At 46.4% G+C, this 22875-nt stretch overlaps 1 protein-coding gene and 1 long non-coding RNA gene across 2 annotated transcripts in view; one reads left to right on the top strand and one right to left on the bottom strand.

Moving 5' to 3' along the window:
• The window catches only part of LOC310995741 (NACHT, LRR and PYD domains-containing protein 12-like), a gene marked incomplete at its 3' end in the record, with an annotated part of 91398 nt that overhangs the window by 18847 nt on the left and 49676 nt on the right, over positions 1-22875 (bottom strand). The window lies entirely within an intron of this gene.
• Positions 10634-12504, top strand: LOC310995871. The gene is made up of 4 exons (XR_014595855.1): positions 10634-10791; positions 11680-11810; positions 12086-12194; positions 12345-12504. It is a non-coding gene; the product is annotated as an uncharacterized lncRNA (long non-coding RNA).

The following is a 22875-nucleotide window of genomic DNA, read 5'->3' as shown; positions in this document are numbered from 1 at the left end:
CTCGTGTGCTCCTGCTTCTGCAAATCAATTGCCCCCTTGGGGACAAATACACTTATTGATTGATTGATCTATGTACAGAATAAGGTTGTTGAGTTCTTTAATTATTTGTTTTGCTAGCTGTTATGAATTCATTCTTAGGTTGTGATAAGTGTATTAATGATAAGTTAATTTAATGTTTATTTTAGTATCTGATCATAATTTAGTCAGGCGTCTTTAATTGATCTGTTTATATTGAGTCAGGCCCTTTAGGGACAGCTAAGTTTATGTGTCCTCATCAAATCATCATTGTTATGTGTTTTTGTACCTGGTTGTTCTGAGTTCTTCCATAAAAGAAGTTAAACATCATCTGTGTCCTGAGTACTCTTACCGAAGCGGCACTCACGGGTAAAGAGGTCCCAGCATCCAAGTCTCACGCCCTCACGGTTCTGTAACACTAGCAAGTACCTACTTATTACACAGTTAAAATAAACTTACAGCATTAAGTTAAAAAAAATCCAGAAGCAGACAAGTCTCTTTAGAAAATTTATTTATTTATATAGGAAAAAAGTGGATTGGAAGAAATTGACAGGAATAGTAATAGTAATAATAAATAAATAAATAGTGCTCTGTTGATTGATTGATTGATTGATCTAACTGACATGCCCAAAATAAACAAATAAATAAAAACACGGTTATTTGGCTTGCATTTGCGCTTCCATCACAGACACCATGCGCCCCATCAGGCCCAGGAATGATGTGGTGTCTGTCTCCAGGTTGTGCAGCAAGGCATCATTAAGCTCCTTGCTGTGTTGCAGGAACCTCTCGTCCGCCCGCTCGAGGTACTCCAGCAGCTCAGTGTTGCTGTCTCGCTTCCTCTTCGCTGTGTACAAAAACAGAAGAATAAGTTTTTATTAAAGCCTCTGGAAACCCAAATCCACCAAAGCCTCCTAACCATGTATTTTAGGGTCTTATGTACATATTATTAAACATGTAAAAATAATTAGAAAAAAGTTTCCATCCAAATTGAAAATATTTGTCTTTTAAGGTTTTGTACAGTAGGTTTGAATTGGGCGGAGTTATCTCTGGGATTTATCACGCAATAAATCCTACCCACTCATAAATCGCCACGTCAGTTCTCTCACCCAGCCCCCCAGTGGCGGCGAACAAAACCGTTCTGCTAACGGTCGCTCCACCACTCCTCTCTAGTCCTCATAACCAGAGCCATGTCAACCCGAGTTGTGTGTGTGGCGATTAGCTTTTAGCATTTATTAGCTTTCCAGCGCGACCTGCCGTGTCTGTCTGTCAGTGCCCACAACTCCTCTCTACATGCAGCCGACACAGCCGGGTTTTTTTTGTGGAGGGAGGGAGGGAGGGGGCGCGGTGCGGTGTAAATCCGCGATCAGCATTTAGCATTTATTAGCTTTCCAGCGCGACCTACCTTGTCTGTGTCTGTGTGTCTGTCTGTCTGTGTGTGTGTGTGTGTGCCCACAACTCCTCTCTACATGCAGCCGATACAGCCGGTTTTTTGGAGGGGAGGGAGGGAGGGAGGATGTGTGTAAATTGGCGATTAGCTTTTAGCATTTATTAGCTTTCCAGTGCGACCTGCCTTGTCTCTGTGTGTATGTCAGTCAGCCCCCCCTGGCGCTCACACAGACATGAGTGACGGTTAAAAGTTTCTTCTTTTTTCTGTGAGACTACGACCAAAGACGGTTATGACGCTCCAAAACGAAGCTGGTAGACTAGTTAGCTGCTAAATAGCATCAATCAATCGATGCACGTCCTCCGGTGAGGACTTTTTTTTTTTTTTAACGGTCGCCATTGACGTGTTGCTATGACAATGGAGCTGTCAATCATAGCGTTATCTGCCACGCCCACACTGTCCTGACCAGTGGCCTCAATAGTGCCTCAATAGCAAAATGAGCTGTTTTTAAACCAGGTTTTCTAATAGTTATGAATAGTTATTGTCACTCAGACTTTTGTGGATGCTTAATGAGGCACTTGACTTTTATATAATATAAGCATTTGTACTATATATAGTCAGGTTTCCAAAGGCTTTAAGTCATACGTATATTAACACAGGCTTAACAATTCAATGTAACAAACCTGTCAGCTCAGTAGTAAGAGCACTAGTGTTACAGCATAGCATTTAGACCTCAAAGCATATGATAATGAGGATGGGAAGTAACAGTAACGATTGTACACAATAGCATTGCTCCATGGAGTAGCTGCCTTGCTTTAAATATGTTTTATATTAATGACTGCTCATTTATTACAGCATGTATTAATACTATCAAGTCATACTATTACGTACAACCCCATGATTGCATAGTGTCTGGTCAGACAAATTACTGGATACTCAGCACAACAACTCTTACTTGGTCTGGTCTGCTGTGTCTGTTGTTCTGTGCTGCTGGATGTTGCTGGGGAGCTACAGGGGACAGGTGACAGGATCAGCTCCCCGTCATCGATGGTGGACAAATCTATAAACCACATGAAACAGCACTTTAAAACACAAACTTAATCACAACACATTATACAATGATAAGTCTACAATAATAAGCCTATGTTTACAGTGGTAGCTGAGTCCATGGCAAAGTAGCACCCTAGCCATTTTCGTTGGATATTGTTTATGTTATTGTTCTCTGCTTAGGTTTGCTTGTGTAGACACATTTGATTTCAGGCTGGACTGAAGCAGTTGTTTGTTTACACCATGGTTTACGCCAGTAGATGGCAGTAGTAACTGTTGGCTTGGATGCTGCTGGTACCCCAGTTGTCATGACATGTAACTGTTAGCCAGGTCCAGAGGAAGTCCGGCCGGAGACGCTACAGTTTAGCAGTTCATCCATAACAACTGTACTCGTGTGTTTCTGTTTGTGTGTTTTCAGATACCCGTGTAGTAATAAATCCCCCTGACGCAGCAATATCTGGATTTAGTATGTTGCACTAACGTTAGCTGTTGCTGCCACGGCTAAACCGTTGGTCAGTTAACATTATTAACTGAGGAAAGTAACGGTAGTAACGGTCACTCAACTCTTTGCTAGGCGAAAATGACTGAAAAGTACGTTAACTTACCGGGCGATAGTGGCGGCGGCACCGTGTCGTCCATCATCGCCTCCAGCATTGCCGTGGCGGAGTTAAGGGCCCCGGTCACATTACAGGCCGGTCTGTCCCCAAGGACCGAGTCTATCACGTCAAAATAGGGGTTTTTCTTAGGCCGCCCGTTGCCGCTTTTCCCAAGGTCCTTCTTCTGGTCTCTGTAGTCCTTCTTTACTTTTTTAAGCTTGTTGCTTATTTGCTCAATTGATCTTTCATATCCCGCAGCAGCCATCTCCTCTTGAATCTTGGTAAATACAGGCTTGGTCCTGGTAGCCCCCTCTAATTTCTCCTGGACCTCCGCTGACGACCATACAGCGAGGAGACAGCTGGTCTCCTCCACCGTCCACGGTTGTTTAGCCGCATCCATGTTTCGGTATCTCTCTTTAAAAATGGCGCTTAGCACAGCACTGCTATTGTTATTGGTCTAAGCCCCGCCCCCTCTGCTGACGTAAGCGGTTCGTTCTTCTAGCCCAGCAATGAACTGGTGCCACTCTGGAACCGGTTTTTCTGGCCCAGAACCAGTTCTTTGTCTGTCGAAACAGAAAGACCGGTTCCGAATCAAGCACCAGCACCGAACCAGCACCGGAACCAGTTTGGTGGAAAAGGGGTAACAGAGAAACTGAAAACATTGGTTGTCATATTACAGATGAGCCCAACTACACCTAAAGTGTTTTTCTTATTTGTTTGTTTTTTATTTTATTTTCTCTGACCTACTGGCCCACACCTGGAATTCACAGTGGCCAGACACCCTTGTTTCCAGTAACAATGGGCTCTATGCACAGCGCCACTACTTTCTAAATTCAAGGCAGCTCTTTTACTTACTGACAAACTGATTAATCAAGGTGTGTCTGAGTAGTCACAATGGTCAGACACACCTGGATTAATCAGTTTGTCCAATAATGTAAGACAGGAAATAGAGGAGCTGCCTTAAGTTCAGGAAGTAGAGCTGTGCATAGAGCCAATTTGTGGAATTTTTGCAATAGAATCTTTAAAGACGAGATGAGCTTTTTCTTATACTCTGGACCCGAAATCTCCAGTTCAGCAGCACTTACAGACACCAAACCTTCCAGTTGTATTCCTGCCTATATTCTGAAGGTTTTTACAGAGGGGATTGTTGATATATCATTCACAGCCTGATTTATATAACAATGTATACCTAAAAACAGGGCGAAAATTGATAAAAAAAAAAAAAGAAAAGAAAAGAGATATCCAAAATCCCCTCTGTAAAAACTTTTGACTTTAATATGTCAACAAAATAAAACAAGAATTTTGAAAGTGGCTTTATCCAATCTTCAGATTTCGAGTCTGGAAATGTACACAAATTCACGCATATTTAATTAGATAATGTCTAATGTAGAGGTTTAAAGGCAGGTTTAAATCTAATCTGTCTTAATTTTGAACTAGGTTTAAAGTTTAGTGCAACAGAATTTAAACTTAAACCATGATTTATACTGGTTTTAAAGTTAAACCTCTTTGGTGCAATCCAGCCATAATGTATTCCGTAGCCCCTTACCCTAACCTTAACCATTACTCTTAATCTAATTCAAACACATTTAAGGCCTAATTAATATGATAAGAAGAAAATTACAGCAGTCAAGACCGCAGAGGAAACAAAATACAGTCTGGGCCGATACCCGCCGTCACCAACACCAGGAGCCTCTGGTGTCACATGTCTTTTTGTTTTGTTTTTTTTAAACAGGAGAGCTGGGGTCCGTTTCACAAAGCAGGTTTAGTGAAAACTCTGAGTCTGTTAACCCTGAAATGAGGCAAACTCTGGGTTTTCCGTTTCAGAAAGGGAGGAGGGACATTTGTGAGGAACATGGTGACAATTTCACAGAGGAGCGCCAGGACAGGCATGACAACATCCAGCCTCCTGTTCAGGCATTACCTGAACATGGCGATCAAGAAGGGGCTGGCATTAGAGCAGCTTTAATGGCCTACTTCAATAGAGGGAATGAGTAATTTCTATTATTTTGTCATTTACTTTATGTCACTTAATCTTTCAGTTCATGACTGCCATGTTCTCATGTCTTTATGAACACAGTGACTGAAAACATCATTTTGTATATTTTGTCTCGTGTGCTCCTGCTTCTGCAAATCAATTGCCCCCTTGGGGACAAATACACTTATTGATTGATTGATCTATGTTGATATATCTATGATATATGATCTATGATTTTAAAGTTAAACCTCTTTGGTGCAATCCAGCCATAATGTATTCCGTAGCCCCTTACCCTAACCTTAACCATTACTCTTAATCTAATTCAAACCTAATTATAACCTAAAGTCTTAATCCTCAAACAGCCCTTGGAAAACGTGAGGACCGGTCAAAATGTCCTCACTCTGTTGGTTAAAAACTCTTGACGGTCCTCACAATGTAGTAAGTACAAGAACACATACACACACACACACTCAGGTTCAGGTTTTTTTTTTTTAAATCAGGGCCCGTATTCCTAAAGATTCTAAGAATCCTCTCAGAGAGCTCCTAACTTAACCTAAAAATTCCTAGCAAGGAGTCTTAGCTTAGGAGTGATTCCACAACACTCTCAGAGAACTCTGAGCAAGGAGTGGACAGAAACTCCTATCTTAGTGAGGAGGTGTGGTTGACCCCCGTTGCTAGGTATGAGTCATCATTTCAAACGCTGTGATTGGTTGATCCTAAAAGTTAGATAAAGAGCACCCGCCCCATGTGTTGAGGCTATAGTCCTCACTGCAGGTGGCCCCGGTTCGAATCCCTTGTGGAGCAGTCCTATCCTGCATGTCTTTCTGCCTCCCATTTCCTGTCTCTCTCTCAACTGTTCTGTCAATTAAAGGCCAAAATGCCCAAAAATATACTTAAAAAAAAAGCTAGATAAAAAATATACTTTTGGTGATAATGGGCAAAGGATGGACCCTCAAATCGATAAATTTAACCATAAAATCCAATCTTATGAAGACTGTGTAATTGTAAAAATTATTTCACATAAAAGAAAATATCTGTTAAATGAATAGTAAGCTATACTTTAAAATTATCCTACAAAATGTGTGAAAACTTGCACAGTATTCACATAGTGAAACTTAGATTTATTTGCTTATATTAATTACCATGCTGGTAATTTTTGCACTTTCAACTTTCCAACTCAATTTGGTATTAACAAGGGTAAAATGGCTCAGCTTTCATCAGTGTCTGTGATTGCTGACCGGCCTATAAGAAGCAGTGTTGGTTGGCTTTGAAATCTACCACAACAGCAATGGAGAAGAAAAGAACAAGGAAACCCAACTGGACAGAGGAACAGGAACAATCTGTAGCGTTTCATTAAAGCAGAAGTGAGTGGTCCGGTCGTTTTGGCTAATGCTGCGTTCCAGGCAGGCTTTTGAAACCGTAAATTACAGCTTCAAGTCACAACTTACGACTTTGTAGCGTTCCAGGCAACCCACTCGTGTTTTTCCGACCTGTTTTACCGGTGAAAGTCACTATAACGGCCACTCGTAACTTCCGACCGGTGAACTCGTACCAGATCGAACTGGTACGACTTCACGGTCGGAAAAATACGAGTTTCCTTGAACGCACCATAACAGTCCTCGTCCCTACGTCGCCACATTCACGGCGTCCCTTGGCTGCACACACAGCCCTGCATGCCGTTCTCTCTCCTCATTGGATAAAAACTGTAGGATACGATAAATGTTTTCTCCTCGGCTCAGAGCAGAGCAGAGGGACTGACAGACCCGTGTTTCAGACCAAACACTCTATGTAAGTGATTGCTGTCGGAAGATAGAACTATTTAAGACTTATATTAACACAAATATATCACTTACTTCTGCTTTAATTCACTGTCATCCAGTCTTTGGAGAATATCTCTCCCGCCTCTTTTGTCCACCATTTTGTCCTCTGCTTAGGGAACTCCTAAGCCACTTAAAAGTCCTCTTCCCTACTCTTAACAGATCCCACCTTAGGAGCTCTCTTAAGAGCTAGGATTCTTTAGGAATAGCTTTTATCTTTACTAGGATCTACTCTTAACTTTTAGGAGAAATTCTAAGAATTTTCTTAGAATCTGGCCACTAGGAGCAACTCTTTGCACTAAGGGTGTATTCACACCTGCAGTGTTAGTGCGCACTAAATCTGGTGCGCACTAAATTTGGTCCAGTTTGGGTCAGTGTGATAGCAAATCGCACTCTAATGCGCACCAAAACTAGTGCGGCCTGAGGAGGTGGTCTCGGTTCGGCTCCAGCCAAACTCTGCTGCGCACTAGTTTAGGTGTGAAAGCAACCGCACTCTGGTGCGAGCCAACTGCCAGGCGAACTCAACATGTTTGAGCTAAAAGGGCTCCCGTAGTCACTGACAACGGGTTAACGCAGCGGGGAGACCGCCCGGTGCTCCGGAGCTCTGTCCCCACAAACGAAGCAGCAGCAGCGGGGCAACCGGTCGCTGCGTGTCCGCTGAGTCCGCTCAGGTCGGCGGGTCCGTCCCTCGGGTCCGCGGAGCAGCTGATTACCGTGGTTACCGAGCAGCGGAGGTCCGTGTTTAACGTTTAACCGGGAACTAACGGGACCGAGCTGGGTGAACGCAACCGGAAACCAGTCGGAAGTACCAAACAGAGTTATACATGCAAACAATATAGAAATGACCAGAGCTACTAACAACCGGCCCTACTCGAGTCTCCATCATGAAAGTTTTATCAATCAGCGCTTCCAGATTTCAACCGGTAGTCATGGAGACGTGACGTTCTCCAAGTTTGGTCCCGAGTGATAACAACAATGAAACAATGTATCATTTTAACATTTGGTGCGCACCAGGGTGCGCACTAAACAGGTGTGAATACACCCTAAGAATCTTTAGGAATACGGCCCCTGGTCTCTTACTGTGACTCTGAAGGTCCAGGTCCAGGTCCAGAGCTAAAGTCTGGAGGTCCTCCTTTGGACCAGTCACACTTTAGAGACAGACAGATGGATCCTGGAGACTTTGATCTGTCCTCCTGTTCCTCCACATTAACACTCATCTTCAGGACTTCAGTCAGTCTGAGAGGGAAACCAGTAACACACACACACACACACACACACACACACACACACACACACACACACACACACACACACACACACACACACAGAATCAAGACACCCAAATACACCGAGGACAAACTATGATCACTTCCTTGTTTGATCCAGTCGTCGACCTCCACCACTCATAGTACTTTGACATTAAATCCATGTTTATCCAGTCACCGTGACCTTTGACCTTTGATGTTTGTTCTGAGTTTGAAGAAGTTGTGTGGAGGTGAATCTGAGACAATGTGCTGATGTATGTACGGACTACATCTGACTCTTCTTCCCTCCACAGTCCACACAGACACACTGACTCTCACACTCTGACACAACAACAACAACAACAATAATAATGATGTGTTGACACTCACTCGTCTCCGACTTCAGTTTCTCTCCTTCTGCTCCGTTCACTGTAAAATGGTGTCTGAACATCTTTACTTTCACTTCTTCACTCTGCATTTACAGGAAGTTACACAGAGCCTCCTTCTGTCAACATGAACTTTAAACTGAACAATAAATTATAGTGAGGAAGTGACTTTCTACAGTAGAGTGGCGCCACCTGCTGGGTAACTCCTGGTATTACACCTGTATGGACAGGTGAACTCTGACACCATGAATAAACAGTGAGCTGAGATCCAGCTGTGGTAGAAGAGCTGCTGCTCCACTACAAGTTACAGCTCAGTCTGTTCTCTGTCTTATTTACCACACATGTCATCAACTTTGTGTCTAAGGCTGGATTGCACCAACAAGGTTTAATTTAATCTAAGATTAGCTCTAATCAGAGATTAGTAAAACTCAGTTTAAAATGAGTTAATCCATGTTTAAAATTAAGCAGAGCTCTGTTGCACCACTTAAAATTAATCTCAGTTTAGTAAAACTCAGTTTAAATATTTAAACTGAATTTAAACTGATTTAAATCAGTAGGGACAAGTGTGTATAAAGGAAACTAATTAAATACGCGAAATGGAGTTTTGTTCGTTGCAGTTTGTAAACAACATTTAAGATGGGCGGCTCCCTTACGAAAATGTACTTAAGAGTTACTATAGTTCACTATAATAATTGTTAAGTGTCCTATAGTGAGGTTATAGTGTTCTATGGTACGTGTTGCCAGCATTGGTATTATTATAGTTTATTCTATAGTGCTATTTTGTTTGCTATGGTAGTTTTGAAATATTCCAATAGTAACTTTTCTTTTTAGTATTCCTGTAGTATATTAAATAGTATGGCTATAGTACATTCTATAGTGTTCCTGTAATTGTTTTTCAAGCACACTAACATTACTTAAAGCAGAAGTGAGTGATATATTTCTGTTAATATAAGTCTTAAATAGTTATATCTTCCGACAGCAATCACTTACATAGAGTGTTTGGACTGAAACACGGGTCTGTCAGTCCCTCTGCTCTGCTCTGAGCCGAAGAGAAAACATTTATCGTATCCTACAGTTTTTATCCAATGAGGAGAGAGAACGGCATGCAGGGCTGTGTGTGCAGCCAAGGAACGCTGTGAATGTGGTGACGTAGCGACGAGGACTGTTATGGTGCGTTCAAGGAAACTCGTATTTTTCCGACCGTGAAGTGGTACCAGTTCGATCTGGTACGAGTTCACCGGTCGGAAGTTACGAGTGGCCGTTATAGTGACTTTCACCGGTAAAACAGGTCGGAAAAACACGAGTGGGTTGCCTGAAACGCTACAAAGTCGTAAGTTGTGACTTGAAGCTGTAATTTACGATTTCAAAAGCCTGCCTGGAACACAGCATTAGCGAAAACGACCGGATCACTCACTTCTGCTTTAAGTAATCCTATAGTGTTATTATATTAGATGTGTAGTATTACTATGATGTTTGTTAAAGTATCACTGTAGTGTTTTCTGTTTGTTTTCATAGTATTTTTAAAATAATTTTAAATAGTATAACTGTAGCATATTATACTCTTTCTGTAGTTTTTTTTAACAGACCACAAAATGTACACTCTCAGCAATAGCTACGGTACGAGTCCATTTCTGTCCCCTCAGGTACAACAATCTACATTAATTTACTCCATAGGACTCATTATTGGACCTCAAGGTAACTAGGATGTAGGCTTTTTGAGGACCAAAATGGTATGTTCCCAAGCAGTAAAGGAACATTTACTGTTTCTTATGTTTAGTTACCACAGAAGGTTTTTTTTTTTTTTTTTTTTTTTTTTTAAGTAAGTATTAACATGTTAATAAAATATTAATTTTGCTTTAACTTCTGAGCTACAGTTGAATTAGCCTTGAAATAATATAAATATTTTTTTGGAGCAGATATGAAGCAATGTTGATAAAAATTATCCAGTCAATTCTGTAATTTTGATATAATACTGACTGTAAGAAAATTAAAAACAACACAAGAAAGGACATCACTTCTGAACATTTTGACACTAAAATGGCAATTTTCAGACGGACACATCAGGAGAAAATGATCCATGTTTGTCACAGGCCTGCCTCTGGCTCAACAACACACTCTCTGTTGCCGGGGTAACCAGCTCTACTTTCGGCTGTTGGACTTGGCAGTTGACCAACGACCAACGGTCGCCGAGGATTTTCGCATTTCAGCAGCTGGCAGAGAAGAAACATCAGCAATGGCACTCGCTGTCCCTTTGACAGAGGAAACATGAAAAAGGATGCGTGAAACTGGCGTGGATGTGACCGGAGAGGAGGCGCAGAGATTCAGAGGTAACTAAATTTAAGTTAATTAAATTTAACTGGAGTGTCATGTCCGTTGACAAAACGTTAGCGACTTAGCATTAGCATTAGCTTAACATTATTGCCTGGCAACACAAAACGGGCCTGTAGCTCGCCCGTTAACGTTGTTAAGTTAAAGATAACGTAACCTAACTTGGTTTTCAAAGTGGGCCAGTGTGTTGCTTGCTTGCAAAAGATTTTCCTCCTCTCAGTAACATTAAGTTATGTCAATTCGCGCTAACGTTAGCCGTCAGCTAATGTAAAATGCAGCTTCAGAGCTCTGAAAAAAAAAGTCTGGCGGCGCATGTGACAGCTTTTTGGATCGTGTACGTGTGTGTGTGTGTGTGTGTGTGTGCGCGTGCGCCTGCCTGCCTGCCTGCGTGTGTGAAGAGCCGTGCCGCTCCCACCAGGAGCGATAAAGTTTAAACTCTTGGTTTGACTGTGTCAGTGACAGTGACTAGCTGTCAGACTACCGTAGTTATAAACTATGTCCTCAAGTGTTTCCTGTGGTGGACAGTGGCCTGTCAGATGTATGACAGCTTCAGGAGGACAAAGTTCTCCATTCACAACGTCGCCTGTTTAATGATTTGTATAAAGGTTGAAGTGGATACATAGGCATTTATTTAATACACTAATCAAATTATAGTGTTGTTTTGAAAAATTAACAAAACGTGGGCTGTGGGTTCTCAAACTGTTGATCTGGATAAAATATGATAGAGGAAATACTGAATGTTGTTGAATTTAATTTATCACAGCTAAGGCATGCTTTGGTTAGGGACAAGCTAGTAATATCTCCCTAGTTAAATTAGCTGAGTTTATCTTGACTACTTTCCTGTCAAGTGTGCAGCTATTTCATCTCTCTCTGTTTACTTTTTTCAGATAATGATGTGGATGGTGAAACAGCTGAGTGAGGCCTTGCAGACACCATGGTGCCCATTTCAAGGGTCGTTGAAATAGCAGATCAAATTCAGTTAATTCATCAACAATCTCAAGGGGCCAGTCACTTCAAGGTGAGTGTGTGCATGATGCTTTCAGAGCTTTCCTTAGTTATGTTTATATGTCTGTAACGAAGCTTGTCAAAAGGTAGAAACTGCAAGAACCAGCTGGAAAAACATGTCTTAGGTCACCCAACCCATCTTGATAAAAAAGAACGCAACTCAATCCAAGTCAAGGACACAGTTAACTTGGTTGTTAGCTATAATTTGGACATAATGATTACTGTTTAAAGTCAGATATATTTGTAAGCAACCCCCCGCCCTCTCTCTCTCCCTCTCAAAACTCTCAGATGGCATCAATCGTTCATGGTGAGAACCCATCCTCCATCGAGGCTCACGTGAAGGTCCAGCATAGCCAGTACCAGAAGATGCACCCAGACACCAAGGACACCAACTGTGGTAAGTGAAAACGTATCTTAAAGTGATAGTTGGGATTCAGAATAGAATGTTAATTTGTCATTGTGCATAAAAATCCAACATAACTCTGTTTTGCAGCTTGAATAATATTTATATTTACATTTAAATTAAATTATTTTTATTTTTACACAGTCTGCATGAAGCACTGGAGTGTCCGGCCCACACCTGGTCGTCCCTGGCAACAGGAGCCTGGAGGGCTGTGCTGTGAAGTTTTCCATGCTCGTTGCGGCATAGCCAGCATTTTTATATTTTTGGGACTTTTTTTGCCTTCAGTGGAAAGCACAGTCGAGAGAAAGACAGGAAATGGGGAGTCAGAGAGAGGGGGAACGACATGCAGGACAGGGCCGTCCAATGCAGGACCCGAACCGGGGCTGCCCGCTGTGAGGACCGCAGTCCCAACACATGGGGTGACTGCTCCACCAACTGAGCCAAACACTGTCCCGCCAGCATTTGTTTTTAAGTAGGATATTGGAATGACTACAAATATTAAAGCTAATTCACTTTGGCATCAGCATTTCTAATTGTATACTATTGCTTGTATCATTGCAATGTGTTTCAGAGAACATATACAGATTAAAAAAAAACAAAAAAACATACTGCTGTGTTTTTTGTATTATTTCTATGGTCTTTTTTGTTTTTTGTTTTTTCCAAAACCTGGTATAGAAACATATAATAACACTGTAAAGTTAATTATGCAGAATTTATGGTAAAATTGTTGTCATAAGATGGTGTTTCCTACTGTAACTACGGTAGTCCTCTTACAGTTAGACTCTATGGTGTTACCATTAAAACTATATAGTAATACTTAAGGAACTACTATAGCCATACTTTATGAACACTAACATTTAACTATTGAATCAGTAGTCAATTCTAAAGTATTATTATAGTTTTCCTACAGTACCAGAAAGCATAGAAATATTATAGAAAACAAACTATATAGTAATCTCCTATAGTGCCCAAAATACTATAGAAAAACTAGAATAATACTGTAACGGCCCCAGTTAAAAGCCATAGGCTGTCCGTCTGTCACCCTTGACCCTTTCTGTCAAACACTGGGCTGCAGGTCATGTCAGTCAGCGTGCAGGCCGGTGGTTGGTGGAGAGAGTGGGGGGGGGGCGGCTCTCTCGGAGTCTGAAGAGGGTGCACCGGAAGTTTTGTGTTGTAGCATGAGAGCTGAGAATGTGTCTGTGTGCTCACGTTGGTTAAGTTTAATAAAAACGTCGGCTCTGAAGATAAACCTCGTCTCGGATGCTTCTGTGGGCATTACACTGGTGTCAGAAGTGACTTCGGACGGAAGACGGCATCCGGTCAGGCTAGTTTGGCGTCGCTCTCGAGTTAGCCTGTTAGCTGCTGCTAGCCGCCGCTAGCCGCCGCGAGTTATGGACGGCAGACGAGGAAAAAAAGTGAAGGCCGAGGTGAGGACTGACGAGGAGGACGGCGGTGCTTGCGGGTGGTCGGAGGACATGAGCAGTGAGTTCACGAGAGCTGCTCACGAAGCGAGGGATCGGCTGAGGGACGCCGCGGTGAAGATGGCTACCGAGGCCGGCCTGACCCCTTCATCGGCGATTCGCGCCGCTCCTCGCTTGACCGGAAGTGGCTCGCCAGCGATGGATGGCGGCAGGCAGGACGGCGCTCTTCGGCCGGTGGTGGTCTCAACTGTGAAAACCCCCAAGTACTCCGGTAAGTCCGATTGGGAGGCTTTCCTGGCCCAGTTCGAACTGTTAGCTCATGCAGAGGGATGGACAATGGACAATAAAGCGCTACAGCTGGCTCTGTGCCTCACTGATGATGCTCTGTCCTGTCTTCTGCTGCTGAGCCCGAATGACAGACGAGACTATGGAGCTTTAGTGGGGGCCCTACAGAGACGGTTTGGACAGTGTTTACAGCCCGAGCTCCTGCGAAATGAACTGAGTAACCGGGGCAGGAAGGCAGGGGTGCCGCTGCGTGTGCTGGCCAACGACGTAGAGAGCCTGACACGGCGGGCGTATGCTCACATGCCCCCAGGAGTACAGAGCGAGCTGGCACGGGACCAATTTATCAGAGCCCTCAGCCCCACGGAGTTACGTGTCCAGGTGCAGCTGCAGCACCCTCAGACCTTGCAGGCAGCCTTGGAGATGGCTGTGGAGAGGGAGAATGTGTGGGGCGTGGCTGGTGCAAGCTGTCATGATAAGAACTCACCTGCGGTAAGGGCTGCAGTGGGGAGCCCTCCTGTCGAAGAGAGGCCGGCGTGGGTGGATGAAGTAACTGGACTGTTGAGGGCTGTGTCACTGCAGACAGCACGCAGACCACACCCAGGGCCCAGGGTCTGCTGGGGGTGTGGCCAGCCTGGACATTTGGTCAGAGAATGCCCCAAGTCACGCCAGGCTCAGGGAAACGGCTCAGGGCCCGCATAGAGGGGGATATGCGGTCCCAAACATCAGCCCCATCTGTAGCACGGCAGCCACATCCCCCACCGCCATCTGGAGGTGCCCAACATCGCAGCCAGGGGAGCCAGGCGCCACTCCCCACAGAAACAGGTGACGCTGACAACTCATGCTGGGAGCCAGTCGTCGCAGTGGGGCGTGCATCTGCAGGTGACTCTTGTTACATTCCCATCACAGTGGAGGGAGTGCCATGTTCGGCGCTAGTGGATACAGGGTCGACAGTGACTGTGGTGAGACCAGATGTGGTACCAGAAGGGACAAAGCTCGAGACCACCTCGGTGCGACTGCGCACGGTCACAGGTGAGCTGGCTCCTATGAGAGGCAGAGGTGTGCTGTCTGTGACGGTGGGGGGAAGAACGCTGCGTCACCCAGTATGGATAGCTGCGGTTCAGGATCCATGTATCCTGGGCCTGGACTTCATGAGGGCTGCAGGCTGTCAGCTGGATCTCCTAAGAGGGACTGTGAGTTTTCAGGAGGGCCCAGTTATCACATTGTTTCCCAGGTTTCTTCCTGACTCGCTTCCGGGCTCTCCTGCAGCTAACGCAATAGAGACTGTTGTTCCCTCCTTTCCCAGGCCCCTGTCTCCTGTGTCCCCTCCCCAAAGTGAGATTCGCACCATCAGCCCCGGCAGAGGTCTCTCCACAGCGGCCTCACCCTCGGTGTCACAGATGGGGGAGGAGAGGGTGTTGGCTGCAGTGAGAGAGATATGGAGGAGGAACTGTAGCAGCCTCGACCCGCAGCAGCAGGAGCAGCTGTGGCAGGTGCTGCTGGAGTTTCGAGACTGTTTTGCGCTGAGTGATGAAGAGGTGGGGAGAACTCATCTTTTGCAGCACGAGATCGACACAGGGGATGCGCAGCCTATCAAGTGTCGCCCTCGCCGCCTTCCCTTGGCTCGTCAGCAGGCTTGTGATGAAGCTGTGGAAAAAATGCTGCAGGCAGACCTCATTGAGCCCTCCGATAGTCCGTGGGCAGCAGCTGTTGTCATGGTACCGAAGAAAGTCGGCTGGCGGCTCTGCTCAGACTACAGACCAGTGAATGGAGTAACCAAGAAGGATTCATACCCCCTCCCTCGCATTGACGAGGCACTGGACCTGGTCTCGGGGTCCTCCTGGTTCTCATCCCTGGACCTCCGCAGCGGTTATTACCAGGTACCCCTCGCAGCTGAGTCCAGGCCCAAGACAGCCTTCTGCACCGGGCGGGGGCTGTGGCAGTTCAAGGTTCTCTGTTTTGGACTTTGTAACGCCCCTGCCACCTTCGCCAGGGTGATGGACAAGGTGCTGGCTGGTGTACCCCGTCAGCAGTGCCTGGTCTATCTTGATGACATTCTGGTACATGGCAGCTCCTTCAAGGCTGCCCTGGGTTCCCTGCAACTGGTGCTGACAAGAATCAGAGCAGCTGGCTTGAGGCTGCACCCCGACAAATGCCACTTCATGCAGCAGGAGGTGTGCTTTCTGGGACACAGAGTGGGAGGGGAGGGCATCGGCACCATGAAAGAGAAGGTGCAGGCCGTCACTGATTGGCCCGCCCCCATCAACCAGAAACAGCTGAAAAGTTTCTTGGGCTTGGCCTCGTACTATCGGAGGTTTGTACTGGGTTTTGCCTGCACCGCTGCACCCCTGTTCCAGCTCCTACAAAAGGACAGAGACTTTGTATGGACTGAAAAGTGTCAGGAGGCATTCAGCAGCCTCCAGCGTGCCCTGAGCGAGGCTCCAGTGCTTGCTCCAGCTGACCCCACCTTGCCCTTCATCCTGGATACAGACGCGAGTGGTGTGGGTGTGGGAGGTGTACTGTCTCAGGTGGGGCCGGATGGAGAGCGGGTGGTCGCCTACTTCAGCCGGGCCTTTAACAAACATGAGAGGCGATATTGCGTCACCCGCAGGGAGCTTTTGGCGGTCGTTCTGTCAATCAGGCACTTCAAATATTACCTGTGTGGGTTTCTGTTCACAGTGCGGACGGACCATTCGGCCCTTCAGTGGCTCATGACATTCAAGGAGCCAGAGGGACAAGTGGCCAGGTGGTTAGAGGAGCTCCAGGCCTTCAACTTCCACGTGGAGCACCGAGCTGGGGCACGCCACGCAAACGCCGATGCCCTCTCACGCCGGCCGTGTGCAGCAGACGGGTGTCGCTACTGCGAGAAGAGAGAGGTGAGAGAGAGGGAGCTTCGGGGAGAGGAGGACGTTGGTTCCACTGTGCAGCAGGCGGAGGAGCTCATGTGCCGGGAGCTGCAGATTGTGGGCATGGCAGAGTGGAGACAGCAGCAGGTACAGGACGTGGACCTACAGCTCATTCTGCAGTGGGTGGAGGCACAACAGCGCCCCCCATGGGAAGAAGTGGCAGCGCTCTCCACAACGACCAAGGGACTGTGGTCCAAGTTTGATGCTCTGCGTCTACACCAGGGCGTGCTACAACGGGTGTGGAAGGAGCCTGCAACGGGGGAGGAAAGATGGCAGGTCGTCGTCCCTAAGGGCCTGCGTGAGGGGGTGCTCAAGGCCATGCATGGAGCTGCAGGGTCCGGGCATTTTGGAGTAAGGAAAACTCTCCACCGCCTCCGCCAAAGTTTCTACTGGGGTCGGTGCAGGAGGGACGTGGAAGATTTTTGCCGCCGATGTGACCCCTGCACAGCCCGCAAGGGGCCCTCTGGTCGTTCCCACGCACCACTCCAACAGTTTCCTGTGGGCGCCCCGATGGAGAGGGTGGCGGTGGACGTGGTGGGCCCTTTACCACGCTCAGACAAAGGTAACCGCTACGTCCTCTCTGCCATAGATTACTTCACCAGGTGGTCCGAGGCCTACGCTCTGCCAGATCAGGAGGCCGGGACTGTGGTGGATGCCCTGGTGGAGGGCATGTTCAGCCGTTTTGGAGTGCCCGAGACCATACGCTCCGACCAGGGGAGAAATTTTGAGTCCCGGGTATTTGCCACCATGTGTGAACGTCTGGGAGCGCACAAGACCCGCACCACTCCTTTGCGGCCCCAGAGTGACGGGTTAGTAGAAAGATTCCACCGAACCTTGGGTCAGCAACTGGCTATTCTCACTGCACAACACCAGCGGGACTGGGACGACCATCTGCCCCTGGTGCTCATGGCATGTCGTTCTGCCGTTCAAGAGACCACATCCTGCACCCCTGCTCTCCTCATGCTGGGGAGAGAGCTCCGCACCCCAGCAGTGCTGGCGTTTGGCCAGCCCCCAGATGCTGTAGACACACCCTCAGGTCCTGAGTATGCCAGGAAGCTGCAGGACCGCCTGGACTCAGCACACAGCTTCGCCCGGGGGCAGCAGCAGAGAGCCGGTGTGAGACAAAAGCGGAACTATGATGTGAGAGTGCAGGGGAGGCATTTTCTGGCTGGAGAGCTGGTTTGGGTCTACAGCCCTCAGCGCAAGAAGGGCCGGTGCCCAAAGCTGGACAGCCAGTGGGTGGGCCCGTGTAGGGTCCTGGAGCGGCTAGGAGAAGTTGTCTACAGGGTGCAGTTGCCAGCGAGGGGAAGGAAGGTTGCACTGCATAGAGACAGGCTGGCTCCCTACAGAGGGGGCTCTTCCTCACCGGTACAGAGTACGTCGGGCGACCCTGACCAGCCTGCACTCACCGGCCCACCCCAGTCCCCGTTGCCCCCTTACCCCTCTTCCCCTGCCGCCCTGCCGGGGACAGAGCCCCCAGTTCCCTTATCCCCAGTTCCCCAAACAGCTCGGCCACAAAGGCAGAGGAGAGCTCCAGACCGGTTCAGAGACTTTGTTGGTCCCCTTTGGGGGGGGAGTAGTTAGGAGTGAGACCACACCACATGTTCCTGAAAGGGCTAGAATGCGCCCTGGTCTCACTGGAGGGGCCGGTAGTCTACCCGGACCCTCCTAGTTTAGAAAAATGTGTTTAAGGACTGAAATTGACATATATTTTTGTTATTTGTAAAAAAAAAAAAAAAAAAAATTGATGAGATGTGTGTGAGTTCAGACTATAAATTGTTTTGGGCGTCCCTCGTGGGCGAGGAACTTTGTGGTGGGGGGGTAGTGTAACGGCCCCAGTTAAAAGCCATAGGCTGTCCGTCTGTCACCCTTGACCCTTTCTGTCAAACACTGGGCTGCAGGTCATGTCAGTCAGCGTGCAGGCCGGTGGTTGGTGGAGAGAGTGGGGGGGGGGCGGCTCTCTCGGAGTCTGAAGAGGGTGCACCGGAAGTTTTGTGTTGTAGCATGAGAGCTGAGAATGTGTCTGTGTGCTCACGTTGGTTAAGTTTAATAAAAACGTCGGCTCTGAAGATAAACCTCGTCTCGGATGCTTCTGTGGGCATTACAATACTATGAAAATACTATAGTAAAACAAAAATTTCACTGTAGGATAACCATAGCTAATTCTATAGTAATTTTCTATAGTGCGTCCCAAAAAAACCATATAATCACTATAGTAATACTTATAGTAATACTATAAGTTTTTTATTGGTATTTCTATGGTAATTTTTTATAGTATTCCTACAGTACATTTTCGTAAGGGGGCTCAACTGTGTAGACTAGCCTCCTGCCCCTGACAGCAGCAGTCAAGACCGCAGAGGAAACGAAACAGTCTGGGCCAATACCCGCCGTCACCAACACCAGGAGCCTCTGGTGTCACATGTTTTGTTTTGTTTTTTTAAACAGGAGAGCCGAGCTGGGAAAACGGTGTTAGCGGTGGATGCTAACCACTACCACTAGCCGGATTTAGCATCGAGCTAGCTCCCCACAACGGTCCTCATACTTGTTACCAGTCGAGGCTTTAGTTGTCAGTGACGGTGGGGAATCGGTCTGCAGCTCCAGCGCTTCACTCAGACTGTATTTCTTTCTTTTGTCCTCCTGACTGCTGCTGCTAAGAGAGAGAGAGAGAGACGTGCTAGCACTCGTTAGCATCAGAGACAGCTAGTGCAGCTAGCAGCCCTGAGCCTCCTACTCTGCTGCACGTAGCTTCACCTGAGCTTTGTCAGAGAAAACACCGTCTCTCTCTGCCCAGAAACGTCTCAAAACAAAGCAAAAGAGAGAGAGCCTGTCTCTCAATTAATTTTGCTCACTCCACCTCAAAAGTGCAGCCATTGAAAAAATTAAACCTCCTCCACTGTCAGTTTAAAATTAACCATAGATCACAGTTTAAACTGGAGTTTAAAGTTCTGGTGCAACAGGTTTAAAAACTAAAAAAAAACTAAAAATTAAACTTAATTTAGAGTAAAAATTAAACTGAGGTTTAAAGGGAGGTTTAAATCTAATCTGTCAAGTGTTGTAACTTAACTCACCCCGGTCTGGCAACAAGACCATATATGGAAAACACATCCCTCCTCCTCGCCGCCGCCCATTCCGCTTCACTTTTTTTTTTTTTTTTTTGCCGTCAGGTCCGACGGGGCTTTTTAGATTGCTTCGAGTCCAAACCACTCTCTCTGCTGCCGAGTTGGGCTCTGAATTTTCTGTCTTTCTCTCTGCCATCTGCATCTTTCTGCTACAGTTTTTGTCGCGTCTCACTTTCACTTTCAGCAGTGAGTGACGCTGTGCAAATGCAATGAGGGTCAGTGCGCACACTCGCAAAGCAGCCGCTGGTTTTTTTTCTTCCCACATTTTAATATTAATTTTCACATTCGTTGACAGCCCTAATATTATATGGTCATCATAATAATGATGAGAAAAGAAAATGCATTACCCACATTTGTGGCCTATAGCAGGATTCGAACCCAGACTGACAATAAGTTTAATTTACTGAAGGAGCTGCCCTATCACATGAGCTATTACTACTAACTGAGATTTGCGTCTAGCGCACCCACCAACTTTTTAAAAATATTTTTGGCTCACATCAACATGACTGCATTGCAGCGGTCGCAGTCACCTCAGTCCGACCGTTGTGACGCCTATATTTGACAGTCCGTCACCGTCACTACTCCCGTTTTATAGCGAAAATGTTGTAGATGACCAAAAAAAAAAAACACCGACAAAAAGGCACTTTGGGCATCAATGGGTAAAGGGGCAGGTGCTCCAGCACCCCCCTCTGCAGCAATTCGCAGTCCTCCATACATTTGCCTGGCTGCAGCCATTCCCGATTCTTTGTGAATAGGTCTTAGTGAGTTAGGAGTCCTCACGAGGACTTTTAAGCTCTCCCAGACTTAGGAGCTACTTTTAGGCATAAAATACTTTGTGAATTACTCTTATTTTAAAAAACTAGGAGTCCTAAATGTAAGACTGACACGCCCACTTTTTTTAGGAGTTGCTCCTAAATTCGGCCCTTAGGAGCTACTTTTAACCTTAAGATTCTTTGTGAATACGGCCCCAGATCTTCAGGCTTTATCAGACCCAACTTCAGAGGCTCAGAACCGTGGACTCCTTGATCTGCGTTACTCAGGGAGATTAGAGTCCAGCTGCAGACTTAAGTCGTGTTGTCTTTGCCCCAGACTCACGGTTGTTTCACGGCTCAGATGTGAACGGTTCATAAAAAGGCAGTTTGTTGGGCCTCCTCTTGAGTCTGAGAGTCGTGACTCGCGCAGCGGCTTTTAGGATTTCAGGCTGACGGACGGTGGGCAGCGGGGTTCAAAGAGCAAGACCTGCCGCTGTTTGAAGGGAATAAAAAAGGTAGAAAACTCTTCTCCAGAGCTGCACAGATACACATTCAGAGAAGAGTTTATTCTGACTGAGTACGTCCTGGATGCATTTCACTGAGACTGCTACTGATTCTGTTTCTGTCTATGTTGAAATGAAACCACTTCAAAGATTTGAAATACATTAAACTTCATCTAAAAGTGTGTCCATGAAGTGTTGAATCTTTCTGCAACAAAACCAAAACATCTCAGCCTCCTGTTGTTAGTTCTGGTTCCAGTCTCTCCATCAGGCCTGGGATCCTGCTGCAGGGACCTGATCCCATTCAGACCCATTAGAGCTTCAGTAAAGGTCCAGTACAGACACTGGGTGAAGTGGCTTTGTGCACAGTCAGATTGAAGCAGGATGGAAACAAACTAATGACCAACTATCAGGGTGTGTCAGGGCTAACCTTCTCTGAAAGTAGTGCTGACTTTGTCGGCCTCTGCTGATGACGTTGCAGTCTTTCTAACAAGTCAGAATGATGTGAAAGTTCTTGAGGAAAAGTTGGCTCTATATGAACGAGCCTCTTCCTCAAAGGTGAACTGGTCCAAGTCTGAGGGTTTGCTTCTAGCTGAGTGGAAGAACAGAGAGAAGTCAACATTACCAGCTGGGCTTCAGTGCAACACAGTTCCTAGGTGTTTTCCTGGGCAATGAGGGTTTTATTAGTAAAAACTGGGAGGGTGTAGTGGAGAAGGTCAGTGCCCGGTGGTCTAGGTGGACTTGGATCCAGCCTCAGCTGTCTTATAGGGGAGGGCTTTGGTTGTTAATACCTTGATTGCCTCGATGCTCTGGCAGCGGTTTACAGTCGTAGAGCCTCCGGACAGTCTTCTGAGGGAGGTGCAGAAGAGGCTGGTGAACTTCTTGTGGTGGAAGGTGGCCGGGGCCTGATCCACCTTCGCAGTCCTGTCACAGCTTTTGGCCTTCAGACTGTGAGGCGCTTGTTATATCATAAGCAGCAGCTATGGAGTGAAACAGCATCAGTGTTGCTCCGTAAAGTTATGAGTCTGCAATATGATAAACACCTGTTTCTCCCTTGGAACCACCTGGAACGGACTTCACCACCTCAACCTTTTCTCAGTCTGTGCTCCGTGCTTGGAGAACAGCTCTAAAAGTGGGGAGGGACTGCTCCCAGGTCTGTGGAAGTGTAGGGGAGGAGCCCCTGTTTGCCGACCCATTGATCCGCTGCAGGATGCTCTGTTCTACCAGTGGAAGGAGAACTCTCATCAGAGCTGGACTCACAGAGTCAGCCGCTCTAAGGTCTAGGGGACGGGGGAAGACAGCTGCCATGGTAACCCAGGAGACTGGCTTCAAATCCCTCCGACCGATGGAGAGGCTTTTGGAAGAAGTGGTCGTTATTATTTTATCTTTATTTTTAATCCTCATTACATTTTCTTACCATTTTGGGCTCTATATCTTTCATTTATACCATGGTCTGGGTGAATACTCAATTCTGATTGGCTGCGGGGTGTCCATTAAAAAGGTGATAATGGACACCGATAAAGATGTTCCGGTCAAATTGCCTGATAACGTTCTAAATATTACTGTGCTGGCTCAAACGCTTGTTAGTAACCACGGCAATGGACACTCGGACCATAACAACTTTTTTTCAGCGCATCATCGCACTGGAGTCTGTAAACACACAAGCAGTAAGAAGTGCACTGGCCATCTGAAAAA

This window comes from Trachurus trachurus (assembly GCF_905171665.1).
Source record: "Trachurus trachurus genome assembly, chromosome: 13".
NCBI classification, from domain to species: domain Eukaryota; kingdom Metazoa; phylum Chordata; class Actinopteri; order Carangiformes; family Carangidae; genus Trachurus; species Trachurus trachurus.
Note: the sequence above shows the minus strand (reverse complement) of the source record. Positions and strands in the feature narration are given on the sequence as shown.